Source organism: Drosophila novamexicana, unplaced genomic scaffold, assembly GCF_003285875.2.
Source record: "Drosophila novamexicana strain 15010-1031.04,08,12 unplaced genomic scaffold, DnovRS2.1 tig00000689-arrow-pilon, whole genome shotgun sequence".
NCBI lineage: Eukaryota > Metazoa > Arthropoda > Insecta > Diptera > Drosophilidae > Drosophila > Drosophila novamexicana.
The window spans coordinates 3,064,892-3,084,474 of NW_020824818.1; the positions used below are offsets into that span (position 1 = coordinate 3,064,892).

The 19,583-nt window shown below is 37.5% G+C and overlaps 1 protein-coding gene across 1 annotated transcript in view; it reads right to left on the reverse strand.

Moving 5' to 3' along the window:
* LOC115763278 (AF4/FMR2 family member 4) overlaps positions 1-19,583 on the reverse strand; it is a 91,152-nt gene that overhangs the window by 9,224 nt on the left and 62,345 nt on the right. The gene's annotated exons all lie outside the window — the stretch shown is intronic.

Consider the following 19,583-nt stretch of genomic DNA (forward strand, 5'->3'; position numbering starts at 1 on the left):
AATAGATTTTGTGCGTGTGAGTGCGCGTGCGTGCATGTGTGTGTGTGTGTGTGAGTGGTGTAAACGCGACAGTTGTTTAATTTAAATATTTGCTTTAGCTTTGGCAACAATTTTGCATGTGCTGTTGTTAATAAAATAAAACATTTTTGGGCGCATGCTAAAACATACACACACACACACATAGAAACAAACAAATGCGGAATGAGTGTGGGGTGCGTGAGAAGGGGGTGAGTGTGTGTGTGGGGAGAGGGGGGTTTCAGGCTTGAACACACAGCGCAACGCAATGACTCTCAAAACTTACTTATAATTCAGGTTGAACGAATTGTTATTGTACTGCAGTAGTTGTTGTTGCTGCTGCAGCTGCTGTTGTTGCTGTTGATGGTGTTGCTGCTGCTGGTGTTGTTGTTGTTGCTGTTGTGCCATAACGCGCGCTTCATACAAATATTTTTTTAATTAGATTCGCCGGCGCCGCGAACACAACACGCAAACAAGCAAAAACATGAACACACACACACAGACAACAAAAACCGAGAAAAAAAAAACGTTTATGTATGTGAACTGGTATGTGTGTGTGTGTGTGCTTATAGGGGTAAACAGAAAGTGTTTGTAAAAGTTTGTCGCGCTCGTTCTTTCGCTCTCCCAATGCTCTCTTTCTCTGGCTTTGACGCGCCTATGTTATCGTTGTGATTTTGCCCTTGTGATGGCAGAAGCGGCGTCGCGGCGATTTGTATTGTTTGTTGTTGCTCTCTTGAATTTCTTTCTGTGCTGTGTTTGCCTTTCTTGTTGTTGTTGTTGCTGCCCTTGTGTGTGGCCGCAACATTTTCGCTGTCATTTGCGGCTCGCTGTCAAAGCTGCTGCTGTTGCTCTCAGTGTGTGTGTGTGTGTGTGTGTGTGTGTGTGTGTGTGTGTGTGTCTGTATGTGTCTCTATCTTCGCTCTCTCTCTCTCTCTTTCTCTTTCAGGCACCGGCCTTTTATACAGTTTTGGAAGCACTAAGCGTGTCTATTTTGTTAGTTCGTTGCGTTTAAGTAAAAAAATTGTATGAACAAGTTGTTTTTTTTTTTAACAGCCTTTTCAGTTTAAATGCCGATTTTGGTTACATTTGTTCTTGTTATTTTGATTACATGTAAGTCTTTTTATTGCTTTGTGTGTGTGTAGTTTGTGTAACAAATTTGAAGTTGCAGTACCTGTAAAAAAAAGAGAAAATAATTGCAAATTAATATTATGTGAGTACTGCAGAATACTTAAAAATTAACAGAAACTTTTTAAAATAATGCACCTTAAGCAATTAAAAGAATAGACCTCGCGCTAACATAACGGCAAAGACAAGGACAGCCAGACGGGCATCGTTACTTCTTGTTATAGAAGAGACGACATCCACGGTCACTTACACACTCACATATGCACACATGCAGGGATTATGCAGCATTGCTTTGTCGCCGTCGCCGTGACGCTGAACCACTTTCCAAACTAACAACAACAACAACAACACTGGAAGTGTAATGCTCAGACTCACTTAGCCTGCAAAACCTGAGCAGAACAGCGGGAGAGAGAGAAAGAGAGAAGAAGCCACGCTTTTAGGCAATGGCTTAAGCGCCAGCAGATGGCGTCTTAGTGCAACTAAGAGAGTGAATTGAGTGAGTGTTAACGGAACCATTAAAATTGAGCTCGAATACATTTTGGGTAATTGCACTTCTAAGTGGAAAATTTGTAGGGAAATTTAGATTGATTATTTATTTTCTATTAAATACTAGAAAATATTTCAATACATTTTAAACCAAAAAACACGTTAATTTCCCATTCAATAAAACAGCAAACGCAAATATAAATTTCAAACTTTGCAAATTCCAAACTCTGTTATAAAATCAACAGTAAAAGCTCAGCAGCCAGACCAAAGACAAATTATTGTAGCTTTAGATTAAATAGCCGCACATTAAAGCTGCACACACACACACACACGCACACAGTTAAAGAGAGGGAAAGAGAGCGCGTCACCCACAACAGGCAGCAACAATATATAAATTAGGCAATGGCCGTCGACCAAAAATAGAAAAAAGGAACAACAAAAACTTTGTCAAGCTTTTTGCCCGTCTGTTTGTCTGTTGCCGACTTGTCTTTATTCATTTTTCTTGTGTGCATAAACTATTTGCGAGCACTGTGCGAGTGTCCATCTAGCCAGAGAAATAAAATAATTAAATGCTGGTCCAGTGTTGGAGTCTGGACTCGGCTTTTGGCTCTTCAGTTGAGATGCTAACAAAATTTATAAGACAAATAAATTTTAACAGCAGCAACAGCAGCAGCAAAAGCATAAAAACATCCCAAAAACACAGCAGATTTGTGGCAGCACCCTCAGCGCCCGCTCCCATTGCCCCCCTTCGCCTTGCACAGCTGTAAAAGGGTCAACATTGTGCGTCTGATGTCCTGTGACCAGAAAATTAATTTAACTGACACGTTTTTCATTCCACATAAATAAAAAGTACATTTTTTGTCATAAATAAAATTGTATTGCATACGCCAAGGAGTCGGCCAGCATACTGTCAAGAGGGTGGAAATTTTCACAGCTGACATGGAAATGAAAACTTTTTGATTTGTGCTAGTGAATAAAAGCAGCTGCTTGAAATTTAAAGCGATCAAACATTAATTATAATATTTAGTGAGAAAACGTGTTGTCCTAAGTTTAGTGAAATGTTTAAAAGTTAAACAACGCGTGACATACGAAAGAATGCTTCACATCATAATTAGAGAGAGAGAGAGAGAGAGAGAGAGAGAGAGAGAGAGAGAAGTCAGAGAAAGGGAGAGATTTTGTAGGGATACAGGCAAAACCGAGTGTAAGCTCAAAGTAAAGGTAAAGCTCAACATTCTTGTAGGCACGATGTACACGATTTTTTGAGAATCGCATAGAAGGCCGTTGTTTTGTATTAAATAAAGAAAAACGATAGGAATTTACACATCTCTAACGGAGGCACACTTTTCTGTGGCCAAATTAACCTGATATATAAAATACAAATTAAATGTTTGGCTAGAAATAAAATGAAATAATATCAGTTCAAGTTCTGATTTTAGCAAATGATGTCTTGAATGCGAACTTCTTTGCTCAGTTTGTAAATTAATCATGTTTCTTATTGATTACAAAAGTTTGCTGATGCTTCAGCACATACTCGCAGTTAAGAACAGAATGAAAAAGATATTGGAAAAAAAGCCTTGGCAAACGCTTGGGGCCTTAAACATTTTCAATTTTTATGTTTTCTACCCAAAACGAGCCCCCCCCCCCCCCTCTCGACCGTGTCTATTTATTTACTTTTGGGTTTTCTTTTTATTTTTTTTTTTGCAGGAAAATGGTGTGGCAGGAGCAGAGTTGGTGGAGGGGACAGCAAATATGATGACGACCTGGCGCAGCTGTTTACCGTTCGTTCGTTCATTCGTTGCCTACTTTAGGGAGTTGCTCCCCCCCCGCCGCACGATCCTTAGCCTCATGTTCGCAGTAGAAGCCGGCCGGCACAAGCCACAGAGGCTCCTCCTCTTCGAGGCCCGGACTGGGGCATATGTTATGAATTTTATGCAAATATGCTGCGCCTCTCGTTACCAATACTATCCCCTCCCCCTCCCCCCCTTCCGCACAATCAACCCTCCCCATGACTGCAACACTTTACCCACGACTCGGCAGACATGTATGCAAGAAGTTTAAGAAAATTCGCCATGTTGTGCAACTTTTTTTATTTATTTTTTTTTTTTTTTGTTTTTCTCAGTGTTTGCCATTCTATTAACATTTAAATCAGCTTTTGGTTAAGATTTTGAGCCGAAAGGGTCGCTTGTTTTGTACTTTGATAACTGTCTATCGGTCGATTAACTTAGTTTCTTATCTAAATGAATTCAAAGACTTCAAAAGATGCAACTTAAGAAAAAGTAGATGAAGTATAAAGATAGATAGCATAAGGTTAATTTCATGTATGCCATTGAAATGTGCTTTGCAGGGTATGAATTAATCATCAGATGATTTCGAAAACTAGATTTTGAAATCAGTTTATGGTGTAAATATTGTCGAAAGATGATGACAATGCGCTCCAATATTCTTATACTCAAATTTCAATTAAGCATATCGTGTAGATATATATACGAATATCAGATTGTGTTGAAAGAGATTTTGAAAGCGAATTGCTGTAAAATTCAAGGTTTGATTTGCATGCCGAATAAAAGAATAGGCGAGTTTTTCAGGGCATTTTCCTGTGGCTCATCATGAATCATTTAACAACTTGTACAAACATTAAATTGCGCATGAGAATCCTTTTTACAAAAGGGGCCGACACAAGCTGCCTCGGCATACAAAATTCAATTCAATTCAATTCTGGGAGTAGTCACAGGACACACAAGCGGACACAAGGACACGGACGACACATGCGACTAATTTCATATTCATATGCATATTTAGACTAACTACCGAGCCGTAAGCACTAGGGCAACTGAAAAGCGACCAAGAGAATCTCAGGCTGTGCCAGTATAGAAAAGGATGTGTGTGAGTGGGTGTGAGTGTGAGTGTGCGAGTGTGTGTGTGTGTGTGTGTGTGTGTGTGTGTGTGTGAAGAAAAAGCAAAAGGCAGGCGACGACGATGACGATGAGAACGACTTCATGCACATTGGCACGCCTAATTTATAACACAAAAGTCTACTTAACTCCCCAATGCCAACTATGCAAAGGCACACGAGCAGCAGCAGGCAGCAGGCAGCGGGCAGCGGGACTGCAAGGCAGCCAGGCGCGCTAAGCCGCCAAGTGCTGGACGAAGGAGCTACACAGACCACAAAAGTGCGAGAGACACCGTTTCAGAGACAGAGAGAGAGAGAGAGAGAGAGAGAGAGAGAGAGAGAGAGAGAGAGAGAGAGAGAGAGAGAGAGAGAGAGATAGGAAGAAAGATAGACAGAGGAAAGATACTAGACACCTAGCTAGAGAACAAGGTAACGTTGCAAAATAGTCATTTAAATGTTACACGAATTTAAGCTATAAATAATCCAAAAAATTCTTGAAAAATTATAAAAATAAATAACACAACATTTAAAATTGAAATATTTAAAATATTCCAAAAACTTCAAGTAATATGTTTTAAAATTTTGTTTTTTTATGCGAACGCCAAAAATACTAAATATTTTTAATTATAAATATTTGCAATATTTTAAATGATTATTTATGAAAATAATTTTTATAATAACAAAAACTGTTAAAAATCTCATCAAATAAATGCATAAGTCATGGCATTAGATTTATAATCTTTTAAAATACAAATACCGTTAGTTTAATTAAAATTAAACATTTTAAGCTAAGCAAAGAAAGAAAAAAAAATGATTTTTTTATTTGGTCTACATTTTGATTAATTAAAAAAATTAAAAAATGTGTAAAATTGAATATTACACATTGTGGCCTGCGACTTAAACTAGCTTCAGATACGAACTGATATTCCCGTTTAGTATCTAAAATTTATTAAGATACTTTAGAATTTAACTAAAGAAGAGTTAGAAAATATTAAAATGTTAGCTATTAGATTATTATTATTTCAAAGAAAACTATTAAGATATTATAAACAGGATTTCTTCAATAACTTCAATCATTTCAGATTAACAATTTTTTAAAAGCTTAAGAAATTATCTAAAATAAAATGAAAAATGATAGAAAGTTCAATGCACAGCGTGAAAGCGAAAATTGTATACCTTCCGTGTAGGTCGGAGATTCTCACAGCACGAGCGCTTTCGTGACACGACACGCGCTCATCTCTAGCAGCAAAGCTTGTGGGGCCAGTGCATAAACAAAAGTGTAAGCATGTGTGGGTGGATTTGCCCAAGCTGCCACTTGCTGGTTTTACTGTGTCTGTCCGTCCGTCTCTCTGTCCGTCTCTCTGTCTGTCTCTCTGTGTGTTTGTGTCTGTATACATGGGTAAAGGATTTATTATCAAATGGGCGCCATAGACTAACGACGATAGCCACAGTTCCAAACCAAGTTCCTTTCCCTGTCTTTCTGCCTGTCTCCCTCTCTCTCTCTCTCTGTCTGTCTGTCTGCCTGTCTTTCCGACTGTCTGTCGCGGTGTGCAGAGAGTCAACAAATTTTATGGCACTCATTAAACTTTCTTTCAGCAAAATGCGCCAGCGACTCGACTCCAATTGCGACCTGAGTTGAGTCGAGTCTCTATGTTTTGTGTCTAGTTAATTTATTTCCTTAAACGTGCGACCATATAGTTGACGCTCCTCCCTCTGCCTCTCCCACTAACTCTTTCTCTTTCTCTGCGCTTGAAATTTATTTAATTATTTTGAGTAGTTTAGCATTGAGCCGTGTGTGTAAAATCAATCTGGAATCACAGATGGGGCTGCCTTCAATAAAGCAACTGCAATCATTTTGCAAAGATTTAAGCGAACTTGAAAAGCATTCAATATATTAAACAAAACAAAAACTCAATGTATTAAAAGTATTTCTTCTTTACATAAAATACATCTAATTGTAGTTAATGACGGTTCTTAACTTTTCATTAACATTTTCTGTTAATCTTTTGCTGTTAACCAACTGTTATGCGGAATATGTTACAGTTTTAATATAAGAAATACAGCTTTTCGACTTCAAAACAATCTTTAAATATTAATTAATGTTTCGCTTTATTATTTTTTATCCATTATGTATGCTAAAAAAGGCAAAGAGCAATACGCATACCATAAAGATATATTTATATTTATTTAATTTGAAGTGAAAGCAAACAAAACGGACGATCCTTGAACATTCAGACTCGATTTTTATTTCATATTTTAATTAATTAACATACCTTTGGTTGGCTTTGTGCTGACTTTTACCAAAAAATTTGTGCGTTTGTGTGTGTGGGTTTGTTTACATGAAAAGTTTGTCATGTATTTATTTGTAGGACAAATGCAATTTACACATTTTGTTGCACGTTTTCGAGTGCGTTGCAAATGTGGCAATTTTGCAAAGATAAGTGGCAAAAAGGTATAAGGACTAGTTTTCATAATTAAATTTAATTTTACGTTTCAACATTAGCCATGTTTAAATATGATAAAGTAAAAATTTCTAATTTAATAAACAAAAATTAAAGCTTAGCTTTTCAAAGGGATTCATTCAATCATGAGTACTTATGTTTGATGAATTAAAAATTGAACGTACTCTAAGTTTAGAACTACACAGGAAACATGCGAAAGTATGTGTTTAAATTCCAATTGGAATACGATCTGTATAGAGGGAATTAAGTGTATGCTATTAAGTAGTTGCTCCTGGAACTAACTATCGCTCTTAAAGCCAACTACAAGCATAGGAAAATGGTTGCGGCTTGGTTTGGAAAGTGTTTCAAGTTAATTTGATGCTGGATTATTTTCGCTTTACCCGTTGGCTGTAATCGCAGCAAATGCGCCTCGACTGGCAATCAGTTGCAGTTGCAATCAATTTCATATGCACACACACTTGACGGGATCCGTTCAAGCTGATGCTGTTGCTGCTGCGGCTCCGGCTCATCCCGCTCGCTCGGTCTGCTCGTGCAGCTGCTCAGGTTGTATGTCAAGTTGCTTTACCTGGCACTTATCTATTATCTGCATACGGCGCTTATCTAACGCAACTGCCGCTGCCGTTGCACCTGTTCGACTTGGCTTCAACATCCTGTCATATCCTCAGTTTTTGTTCCTGTTCCTCTTCCTCTTTTTCGTCTTGTGCTTCTTCTTTTATGCCCGGCTGTGCTACATATTGATGCTGACGCATATTTCCTGCTTCATTAACAGCAACGCCGCCATAAAGTATGCAACACCCCGACAAATGTTTAAGCCAAAGAAAAATATCATGAAAAAAGAAAACTGCATTGCGTTTTTCTTTCCACTCATTTTGCTTCTCATTTCCCAGCCCGCTTTTCACCTGGCGTTTGCTTTTAACGAGCCGTCGCCTCCACCTCCTTTCTCACATGCAGCTCCCCTTTTGCCTAGTTAACGTCGTCCTGTCAGTGCTTTTGCTGTCCAGGAACCCCGCGCTTGCCGTTCGCTGGCTTGGACACTTTATGTTTGTTCTACTCTTCCCTTGGCTTTAACGCGTTCCGCTTTCTCATTTCCTTTTGCCCTACAATATTTTTCCATTTCGTTTGTGTATACCCTGTACATATATATGCATGACAATGATGTCGCCATTTGGCTGATAAGCAACGGGGAAAAGTCAAGTTTACATCAGGCTTTAGGGCAAACAGTTGGCAATTGCCGAGAGCAAAACAGTGTTGTAAACTACTGAAAGTTGCATTTAAATAGGCTAAAGAATTTCAGACGCTTTTCAAGACTTATATGCTCAGAGTTAAGATGGAATGTTCGTCAGATATTTCGAATACTTTTTGCGACAGCTATTAACTTACATTATTATATTGCGAAGTTGCAATTCAAATATGAAAACTTCGAATTAATTCAAATATTTTTGCTAGCATATAAATGTATAACAGCTGTGCTTCAGATACAAATTCCAATGTTTTTATAAAGTGCTGACATTTCTATTTTAGATATTATTGAAATTGAAAGATATTGAAAAACCAAGCGTGTTTTACTCGAGGCTAGAGTGTAATACGCTTAGTTCTTCAAAAGCCCAGCGTTACCTACTTTTTGTATGGCTTCTTTATTGTGAAAATTGCATACAGGGGTTTTTGCTAGTCGCGTCAGTTTTTCAGCTACAATTGGTTTTTTATGCTCACTTCCTGCTTTTTGCTATTCCTGCGTGTATTGCCTCCTGCGTTCTGCTGTTCTCTAATCTTGTTGTTGCTTTAGTTGTTGCCTTGCGGCTTGATTTGATTAAAATGATAATAGTTTTTGGGATTTAACTTAAATTGATGTGGGTTAGTCGTCCACAAAGTCCCCAACTCAATAATACGCTGCAAGCAAATGCACAAGCTAGCTTTTCTTTCTGTTTTCCCTTTTTCAGCTCATTTCCTTGCTACAAATTTGGCAAATTTTTAAAGAAAATACACAACAAAATAGAGCAAGAAACAGCAGCTGCAGCAAAAGAATATGCATAAGCTGCAACATAAAAATTCCATTAATAAAATTGCATGAAAAATTTGCTGCAATGCCTCGCAATAGTTGTTTCTTTCCTTATATATATATATATTTTGTTTGTGGTCCTGTGGCCTCTTTTAGCTAAATTGCGGCCGCGGCATGTCCTTCGAGAACTGGCCTAAAACCAAAAAAATACACGGCTAAAAGCTTGCCCAGCAGCAACTGGCCTTAAATTACCCCGGCTAAATGTAGACGAGGCTCTACGCTTGGCAACTTTAAGGGCCACGTGCTTACTAGGCTCAGCCCCAACCGCCACGCCCACTGACTGAAGCCACAACTGCCTGTCGGCGGCGGCCTGCGGTTAACCATCGTCATTTTGTGCAAGGTCCTGCAACGGATCCTGTTGCCTGCTGCCGCTGCCGCCGCCGGCGTCTGATGAAGTGCAAATTCATAAAATAATCATTTTTAAGACCAAAAACGACTTTGAAGTAATTTAGGCAAAATAACAAAAAAAGGAAGCAGGATATAAAATTGTGTTGCAGCTGAATTTTTTAAATATACATATATAATTTTTGCTGCGTTTTTGAGAAGTTTGGGCGTGTCCTAGCCGCAGCCCTAAGCAGCTTATCAAGTGAAAAACTTTTCATCTGCATACAAAATTTGTAAGCAATTTGTTGGCTCTGGAAATGAGCCATGGGAAAATTCAAAAGCAAAAAGTGTGCTAAGCACATAAATAGAAAATGTATTTAAGCAACTGCTTGAATTTAAGTTAAATTAAGCTCAAATTGCTTAAATGCTAATAAAAAAATGAAATCTTCTTTTGTTGGCTTTGGCTACAAGCCTTAGCAACATTTTGCTGAGGCTAGCAACATGAACATGTTGCCAGTGAAAATCATAAATATCCCTAAACACTAATAATAATAATATGTCAACACATTTCTTGAATTTGAAAATTAAATTAAATTTAAAAATTTGGCAAATTAAAATTTTGGCAAAAGCAACTAAAGTAAGTACTGCAAGTAAACAGAAATATAGAATGCATTCCATAAGTACATTCCACTTCAATTCACATTCTCTTAAATTTCACATTTCCAGTCTTATTCCAAAAGTGCGCCAATTCTGTGATCTTCTGATGAGCCGCGCTCTCTTAATTTGTTGTGCAAGCCACAGTTTTACAGCCACTGTGGTTTGTCAACTTTAAATTGCCAACTAATTGCCAGGGAGTATAAAAAAACGGTTTCATGTGCGCAGTGCTTGCTAAACTTTGCAAGCTGGCTCAGTGAACTTTATTCAGGATTGTTTTTGTTGTGTTTTTGTTGCCTTGGCTACATTTGAAATAAATGTATCCAAAAGTTTAGTCAGAGTTTTATATTCTTTTATCTAGTCGCTGCTCTACTGCCCTCTCTCTTTCTCTGTCTCTAGCTCTTTCTGACAAACACACATTGTCTGTGCATTTACTGTATTTTATTTTATTTTTTGCCTAGTTGCTTTTCCTCTTTCACTGCATATGTGTTGCTTGCGTGTGTGTGTCTGCGCGTTTGTGTAATCTATATTATAAAATAAAAAACCCCCCGCCTCCCCACTCCGTTCCCTTTGCACAAACGAAAAGTTCACTTTGATAGTTTGGCAACATTTTTTGGCGCTTTGGGTTTGCCGCTGTCGCTGCTGCCGTCGCCGCTGTTTTTGACAACTTATTCGTGCGTCGTAATCGTCGGCGTCGGCGTCGACGTCGACGTTGACGTTCGCGTCGCTTGTGAAGCTGCTTGTGTGTGCTTGCCTGTCTCTCTCTCTCTCAAGCAATCGCACTCACACACACACATGCTCTCTCCACGCAGTTAACTGTTTTTGTATAACTCCATCTCAATTGCTGCCTTTGGCAACATGTGCGCTTTTGTCTGTCCTTATGCATGTGTCCGTGTGTATGTGTGTGTGTGCGTGCTCTTTCTCTATATGTTCTACACCCTCTTACTAGCTCTTGCGCCGGCCGGCGTTTGCATTTTGTTCTTCCTACTCCCGCTGCCGCTGCCCATTAAATTTCCCATTTTTGCGATGATTTTTTTAGTTCTTCAATTGTTGTTTTGTTGCCTGCTTTTGGGCTGTATTGATTACGTATGTATGCTTGTGAGTGGGAGGGGCAGCCATTTTGTGGCCACATTTTTATGGCTTTACCATGAATGTCATTGTGAACTTTGAATTGAGAAGCGATGACCAAAGCTGTTAATAAGCAGCTTTTATGAAGTAAAACTACTTATACAACCATATATATTATTAAACATCCATTAAACTTTCACAGCACCTAACATTATGTTAAAGGAGTAGCAGTTATTATTAACACGATGCTAATAAAATGTAAAGGCTTTACCAGCCAATTAGCATACTGTTAAACACTGAAATACCTAACAGAAAGTTAACTTAACATACACTAAATGTTAAGCGCGTTGCTTAGCTTTAAATACAACTGAAATCAGCATTTATACATAAATTTATACATTTATATGGTAAATAAAATATGGGTTTTTGTGACCAAAAAGGTTTAGACGACCTGCAAATCAATTAAGTTAATGAAAACTGTTTAGTTATGCACAACAGCTGCTAAAATATGCACTTGACACTGCCAGACAGAGATGGAAAGAGCGAGAGAGTGAGATAGACATAGTGTGCATAAAAGAGACAACAAGTCTACGCAAGTTATTTTGGGCAACGAAAATTCTTTGACAATTGCTCCCCAGATGCCCCAACATAACTCAACTTGGGCGAGGAGTGGAGAGGGGAGCGGAAGGGGCTGGAGGGTATGTGTCTCATGGCCTTTTTGGATGCTGTTGGCTTATTGAGTGTTTCATAAATTATGAACTTGTGACATGTGTAAATGTTGCATATTTAATGATATTTATCAAACAACATTGCTAGCAGATAATTTGCTTTGCAATTTCCATTTGGCTGGCTTGTCACCAGCCACGGGGTGAGGGGGCGCGGCTGGTCTAAAGGGGGTCGCCGGAATTATCCATTTGACCGCAAATCGCGCTTCTGTCAGAATAGAAAATGTGCTAATTTGTCTTCGAGTCGCTTTCGGCGAGATAATTACAAGAACCATGGAGTCAGTCAGAGAGGAGCGCTGGGGAGCTGTGGTAGTTGGGCAAATGTAACAAAATGTTGTGGGCGTGGCCGTAGCTAATAAATTATCGCACAATTTGCTTGAAGGCAGAGTGAAAAACTATTTCGCTTTTTCATCGAGTGGCGGCGCGCGATGGGAGTTACGAAAACTTTTAACAAGTTGGCAACTGACAGCTACAACAACAACAACAACAACAACAACAAGAACAATAACAACATTGACGTCCAATAAAAACGTTTAATCAATTAAATTCAATTAAATTGTGAAAATCACAAAAACGTGCGGACAGACAAGCGAACAAACAACTGGCAGATGTTTAATGGAGAATTCAGAATCAAGGCTAAATGCAAAAGCAAAAAATAAAGGGAGATCTAAAAGGTAAACGCGAAGAGCACAAAAGCTAATTTACAACAATTTAATTAAGAGGTTTTTAGATAAACAGCTCTAGTGATTTTGCTATCGAGAAGTTAGTTTTGATTTACATTTTTAAGCTTTCCTTGATTATTATAAATATTAATCATTTATCGCTGCATTAACTAATATAACGATAGTTACATATCGATAGGTAATTTACGTTTTTTACAGTTTATGCAATACTGTTGACAAAGGCAGCGAATTTCGAAAAGGGAATATATTTATAGCATGCACACATGTTACGAATCATATAATATGTACTATTGATAGATACAATCGATAACATTTGCTAGACATGATCGATACACATGTTTATTGCACACATCAAACAACTAGATTAAGAAGAATAACAATAAAAGTTATCGATTTTACTAAGCATCGTTTCTCTAAATTCTTAAAAAGACACATCAGTAAATGTTATGATATTTACTTTAGTTAAAAAGTAACAAAGTAGAAACGAACTTGACTTGCCTAAAAGACCTAGTTAAACTATTCTCTTAGCCAAGTTAGCTTGATACCTTTATCCTACATCCCGTATCACATGCATTATAAACATATATTACTTGTATCTATTAACATAAATATTGAATTCGTTATATCATACTTTGGTCAAACCTGTCGTTAGAATTTGCATTGTCATAACTAGACAGAATGCAAAGCGCTTGCACAAATCTCCGCTCCATTTAACACTAAACATAATCCCATTCCCCAACCCAGACACGTAAATGCCTCATGGAAAACCCATTTAAAACATATCCGAATCCGGCTCTTCATATATTGCATTCCATGCGAGTGCAATGGACGATGCAGTCCAAAAAAACGGACAGACACGACTCTCGCATAAAATATTCCAGTCAACTATGCAGACGAGGGGTTACGCACACACACACACACACACACACACATAATCAAATGGATGGGATGTGTCCACCTAAACATTATTTCATTAGCCATTTTCTAGTTTTTGTCAATTGCAATTTTAGTTTTTGCCATCGCATCGTTGTGCGCTTTTTCGCTGTGTGTTATTTGCTGCACGCTTAATTATCTTTGTCTGTGTTCCTTTGTCCGTTGTTCGTGGTCAAATTCTCAAATTCTTCTGTTTTGTTTTTTCAAATGTAGCTAGCCCTAATGCCTAGATTAACGGGACGCAAGCTCTGCTAACCATTTGCTGTCCCCTTCCAAACGTGCAACAACAACCCGTCGACCACAGGCGCTGTGAGTAACTATTCCCCTTTTGCCCGCCAGCACGCCCCCTTTGGCCAACATGTTTCTGCTTTGTAGTTGTCAATGGTGTCAAGGCGCCCGCATAACTGTGCTGATACCCTTTAAAATTTAGAAGGGAAAATATATGCAATAAATAATATTTTTACATGTAAATAATTTAAATACATACACATTTTATTTATTGGGAAGAAAAAAATGTAATTTATGTACAAATCGGAACCCGTCTCTAAAAACAAATGCTATAGATACAAAAAGAATAAAATATTTAAAGCTATAGATTTAACTCCCACCCCCTACTAGCCTTATGACTGGGTCACAAGACAATCTACCAAGCTTGAATTTCTATCCACTTTGCTATTTATATACAAACATAATTTATCTTCTCATAGGTGAATGGAAGAAGGTAAGATGTTAAAGAAATTGAAGATGGGCGAAAGTCTGAATCTGCATAGGAATTGGCCTGCATTTTAATTTTGGATTTTACAACATTTTTTGTAAAACAAAATTCTCAAAAAGCCATAAAATAAAGACTGTTATTAATAATGTTACTAAAAAAATTGAAATAGTCAAAAAATAAGAAGAAATATTAAATTGAATTGTATACGAAAAGTTGCATTAAGACTTTCAGAGGACGAACAATTTTAAAATTAAATTAGTTACTGAAAATGTAAAAGTTATTAAATTTCCTGCATACTATTTTTATATTATTATTATATTATATTAATCAATTATTATAATATTCTATTTGTATATTATCTCTGTTTTATTACGATTTGCTCACTCAAAAGCCCGTTTACAGGGTATCTGTCTAACAATCTTAACTGCCTTAACTGTCGCATTCCACCATGTCTAAATGTAACCTTGTTAAGGGCATGCGCCTCTCTTTTCTATTCATACCTAACCGCACACTAGCTGAGCTCCCCCCTTTTACCTTTTTGCCTACCTGCTGGTCTGGATAATGCTTTTATAGTTGTTGTTGATTGTATATTTTTGCCTGTAGTGCCTTTTGGTTTGGCCAACAGGTCGACGGGCTTTTAATTACATCAGCAACAGCATCCAATAAATGCGCATATCTCTGGTTGGCTCAACAATACATTTTCATGAGTGTGCGAGCGAGCGAGCGAGTGTGTGTGTGTGTGCGTGTGTGTGCGGTGGCAAATGCAAAATTTGATTAGTCATACGCCGCGTGTCCGCGAGTAGATTTCAATTGTTTAGCAAAATGTAAGCAATGCGAGCAAAAGAATAATAACAATTATTATTTGCATTTCTGCTGTTGGTTTTTAGCGTAATTCATAATTTTATCATTTGCCTTATTTTTTTTTTTTTTTTGTTTATTTTTGTTGTTGCCCTTTTAATATGCATGGAAAATTTTCACAGCACGTGCGTGTTGAGTAAAATAAACAAACTGCCAACTAGTAAATACACAAAATAGCTAAGCACTGATAATGGCTGAATGTATTCGAATCTGTATCTGTATCTGTATCTGTAGCCGTGTATTTGTATCTGTAGCTGTGTATTCGTCGCGTTTGTCTTATCTGCGCGCTACTTGAGCAGCTCAGACAAATTATCATGAAAGCGCACACACACTCACACGCCCGACGCAAGCACCGAGACCTGTCAAATGTTCAAGCAGCGCGAACAAAAAAAAAAAAACAAAAAAACCAAATATAAATAATACCAAAAATTACGTATACGCCACAGCGCCGGCAGCTGAGCAACATATGGAGAGCGGCAGTTAGCCTAAGAGAGCGAGCGAAAAAGAGAGACATTGCGTGAGGGAGCGGCAAGCGCATAAGTAAATGTACTGTTTTTTCTTTTTTGTTTTTGCGTTTGCTTTGCTCGCTCTCTTCGCACTGAACGTACTGTGGTTATTGTTCTTGTTGTTTTTCTTAATCTGCTCGAACGTCGTGTATTTTTTTTTCGTCGCACGCTTTTTATTTGCACAAATTATTTGCGTGTGTGGGAAGATTTTTTGTTATTGTTTTATATAATCTGTATACATATACATAATTGTGTTTGTTTAAATGCGTTTCTATACTGAGCAAATGTATATAACTTTTGTTTTTTTATGCAGTGCATATGTGAACCCAACACAAATACGAATTTATATAGATGAAGTTGAAATCTACATTCAATACGAGTGTTAGTTGGGCTTTTTTGACAACAAAAGAATTATCAAAAACATTTAGTTTATGCTAAAGTATATATTACTCATATTGTTTTTAATATTTCCCCAATATATGTTTATATAAATTAGCTAGATTCTAAACATTTTCATAGCTAAATGTACATTTTAAAATATATATTTTTAAACAAACAATTATGCATTTATAACTATATTTTTTTGTATTTTTCATTTGATTAAATACCAATCGTGTTTATCTGTATTTTCTTGCAGCTCTTACATAAAATACGCCACGCCCCCAACCATTTAAAAGATCTCCTGCACACGCCCATTTATCACTTCAGTTTTATTGTACTCCTTTTTTTCATTTCCCAGAATTTGTTATATTGTTTCTTTTATATTCGCCACAATTTACGCGCAAATTATGCTAAGCAGTTGCCTTGTTTATTGTTTCCTCTTTACTCGTTGTTTGCTTTATTACTGTGTTTTTTTTTCTTATTCTTTAGTTATTTGTTTACGGCCTTTTTTATTTTGCTTGAAACTTTGTTTGTTTTTTTTGTTTTTTGCAAATAAAGTTCAGAGTTTGCATGTTTGCAGAGCTGAGTTAACAGTTAACAGTGCTAACAAACAGCACTGTTAATTAACAGTCTGCGGTTTGCCTCTCCCACAACTGACTTAACATTTTGCTCTCTCGATTTGTTGTTGCATTTGCTTTTTAGCAGCTTTGCTAATGTTGCCTTTGTTGATGCTGTTGTTCAATTTAGCGCCAAAATGTACAATTAGCGTTTTGTTGTTGTTTTACTTATCCGTTCAATTCTTCCATTAATGTACACATGTAATAATAATAGATAATTATAAATGTGTTGGCAAATAAACAAATGGGCTTCAAATGCGCCGCACGTTTCGCTCGCGTGAAGCTTTCACTACATTGCAGATTAAAATGAAAGAGAAGGCAAGAGCAGAAAGAGATACGCCATATTTTAATTGACTCTTTCGTGATGCTAAGCGTGTGCCCACTGTAAAGATTCCTCTTAAAGGTTTCTCGAGCCTTTCTTTTATTTCTTTTAAAATTTATATGCGTAGGCATATAAAAAATGTTATTTATGCTACAGTTATTGCCATCCCTTTCGCTGGATTTGCCTTTAGTAATTGCTTACAACAGCGTGGCCAAAAGGGCGGATGGGGGAAGGTAAACGGACCATCTTCCGTTTTGCATTTTTTTTCCAGTGCCCAGCGCGTTGCGTGTCATAAAATATTGATGGCCATAAATAAAAAGCGGGCAGCTTTTAATGTGCACACTGACATGCTGGCCGGGGCAGCGGGTGAGAGGCAGAAAGTAGATGGACAGCGCAGGAGAGTGAAACAGAAGAAAAATATAAACAAAATATAAGTTGCACAGTGGTGTGAAATGTACGGAAAAGTGCGTATGAAATGTAAATATTAACAGGGACTTAAAAAATTGCTAACATATGAACAATAAAACTTCAATTGTATGTCGACAATTTCCAAAGCTTGAACTGGAAACTGGAATAATATATATAATTAAAATTTAAAGTTAAATAAAAAACTAATAGAACAGTTTGAAAGTAGTTAAAAAATATGACATAAATAGTCTTCAATTTTTCAATTCATTTAAATTAAGTTTGTCTGATTATTAACTCAAGTTCTTGTTGACTAAAGCTTGTCGAAAATATTCACAGCCTGATTCAATTAGTTGATTGACTTTTCGACAACCCTTATACCACTGTGCCAATAGGTCTTTGCCGCAGGACGAGGCCTGATCTTAAGTGGAGTGGCAGTTGATTAACACCTTCGGTGTGTTTGCCGTCGGTTGCGCGCACCGTAAACGGTTTTTGTGCGGGGGTCAGCGGGCGACGAAGAAGGATGGGTATGGAATAAGTCAGCGCAGGAATCAAGTGTCAAAAAGCAACTAAATAAATAAGCGTATTAAGCGTAAAATGGAAATGGAAAACAACAAAAAAATGAAAACGAATCAAAGTGCAGTTATTTGCATTTAAATATGAAATAACAGATGGCTGGTTAGAAAGAGATGCAGAGCTGTTATCGATAGCATTGACAGATGTCTAGCTGGATAGAGATGCAGAGCTGTTATTGATAGCATTGAGATGCTTATCAGGTGTAATTTGAGAGAACTCGTGAAATTGTGGAAATTATACGTATATTGGCAGGTTACTTTTATATACTTTACACTTTACAGCATTGTTTAAGCACTGGGGAAAAACAATTATCATTGGTTTATAATTCGCAACAAGTTAAAGCTTCGAAAGGGTGACAAGTTGAGAGCAAAGCTTGTCAAGACTTAATTATGACATATTTTAAATGTGTTTTTAGCTAATTTTAATTCACACAAAAACAAATAATAAAAATAAATGTGTATAAATGTATAAACTAATAAAGCTTTGAATAAATAAAGGATTCCATAACATATGTATGTATATATGTATTTATGCAATCCTCCTCTTTGGCACTGTCTCCAAACAAATGTTATCCGCATTGATCCCATTCACAAAATGCCAAATAATTCTGTCACTTTCACTTAAGCTGATTCTTAGTCAATACCAACAAGGGGGAGCTTATGGCAAACACAACTAATATGCAAATTATGAGCCTATGCACAAATACAATTCAAATCGGGCAATAAATTAAATTAGCATAATAACTATTTTCAGCATTTCAATGAGATTGCCCCCCCCCCCCCCCCTTCCTCTTTAAAGGCATAGAAATCAATTAACTAATGATTTAAGCTGCAATATGTAAACATAAACAATAAAATAGTAACATGAGCCAAAAAGACAACACTTTTTGGAGGGCGGCGGGCGTGGCGCAAACTAATAACAATAATAATAGTAAATAACAATTGGAACAAAATGGAAAATCTGATGCCGAGTCGAGTACACAAAATGAGAGCATAAACATAAGTGAGACACGCCTCATTAATTTGAATAGATGAACAGACGTAATGCTCGTAATGCTGCCCTCTATGTACACACACACATATTGTGTGTGTGTGTGTGTGTGTGCGCGCGTGTGTGTGTGTGTTAACGAACGCATTAGTATGTGTGAGCATAACTAGCAGGCACAAAATATGAAAATCATTTCGCCAAATGTCTACACACAACTTCCAGTGCCAGAACCACGTCTCCAACCCCTACGCTCCATCAACCACATAAAACCCACTGCCCTAACGCCACACCCTCCCCCCCCCCCTCCTCCTCCCACCCTAACGCTCCATAACATAACGTCTCGCCATGTGACTGACTGGCATATTGAGTGAACTGCCAGCATTTGGCCGGAGGGCGTTGGAGGCGTGTCAGTGCCGGAGGATTGCCTGTCATGGGCAATGGCATTGGCCGTACGTGCGTGTTAGACGCAACTTCCCGTTACAACAATAACTGCAGCAACTGGCAGCAGCAGCAGCAGCCAGAAGCCAGGCAACAACAACTCCAGCGACAACAACAACAAAAATCAACAGGCAACACAATGGGAATTTCAAATATGGCAAATGTACAACAAGCGAGCGCAAGTCAACATTAAGGAAAAGCAATTTACAATGTTGCTTGAAAAAAGGACAAAAAAAGAAGGAACAAACCTAAAATCGACAAAGTCGCAATGCCCTAACTAAAGTGAGCTGCCAAAACTAGTTGAATATTTGAGCACAAACTAGAATTAACTGTTAGTTAATTGTATAGAATAAAATT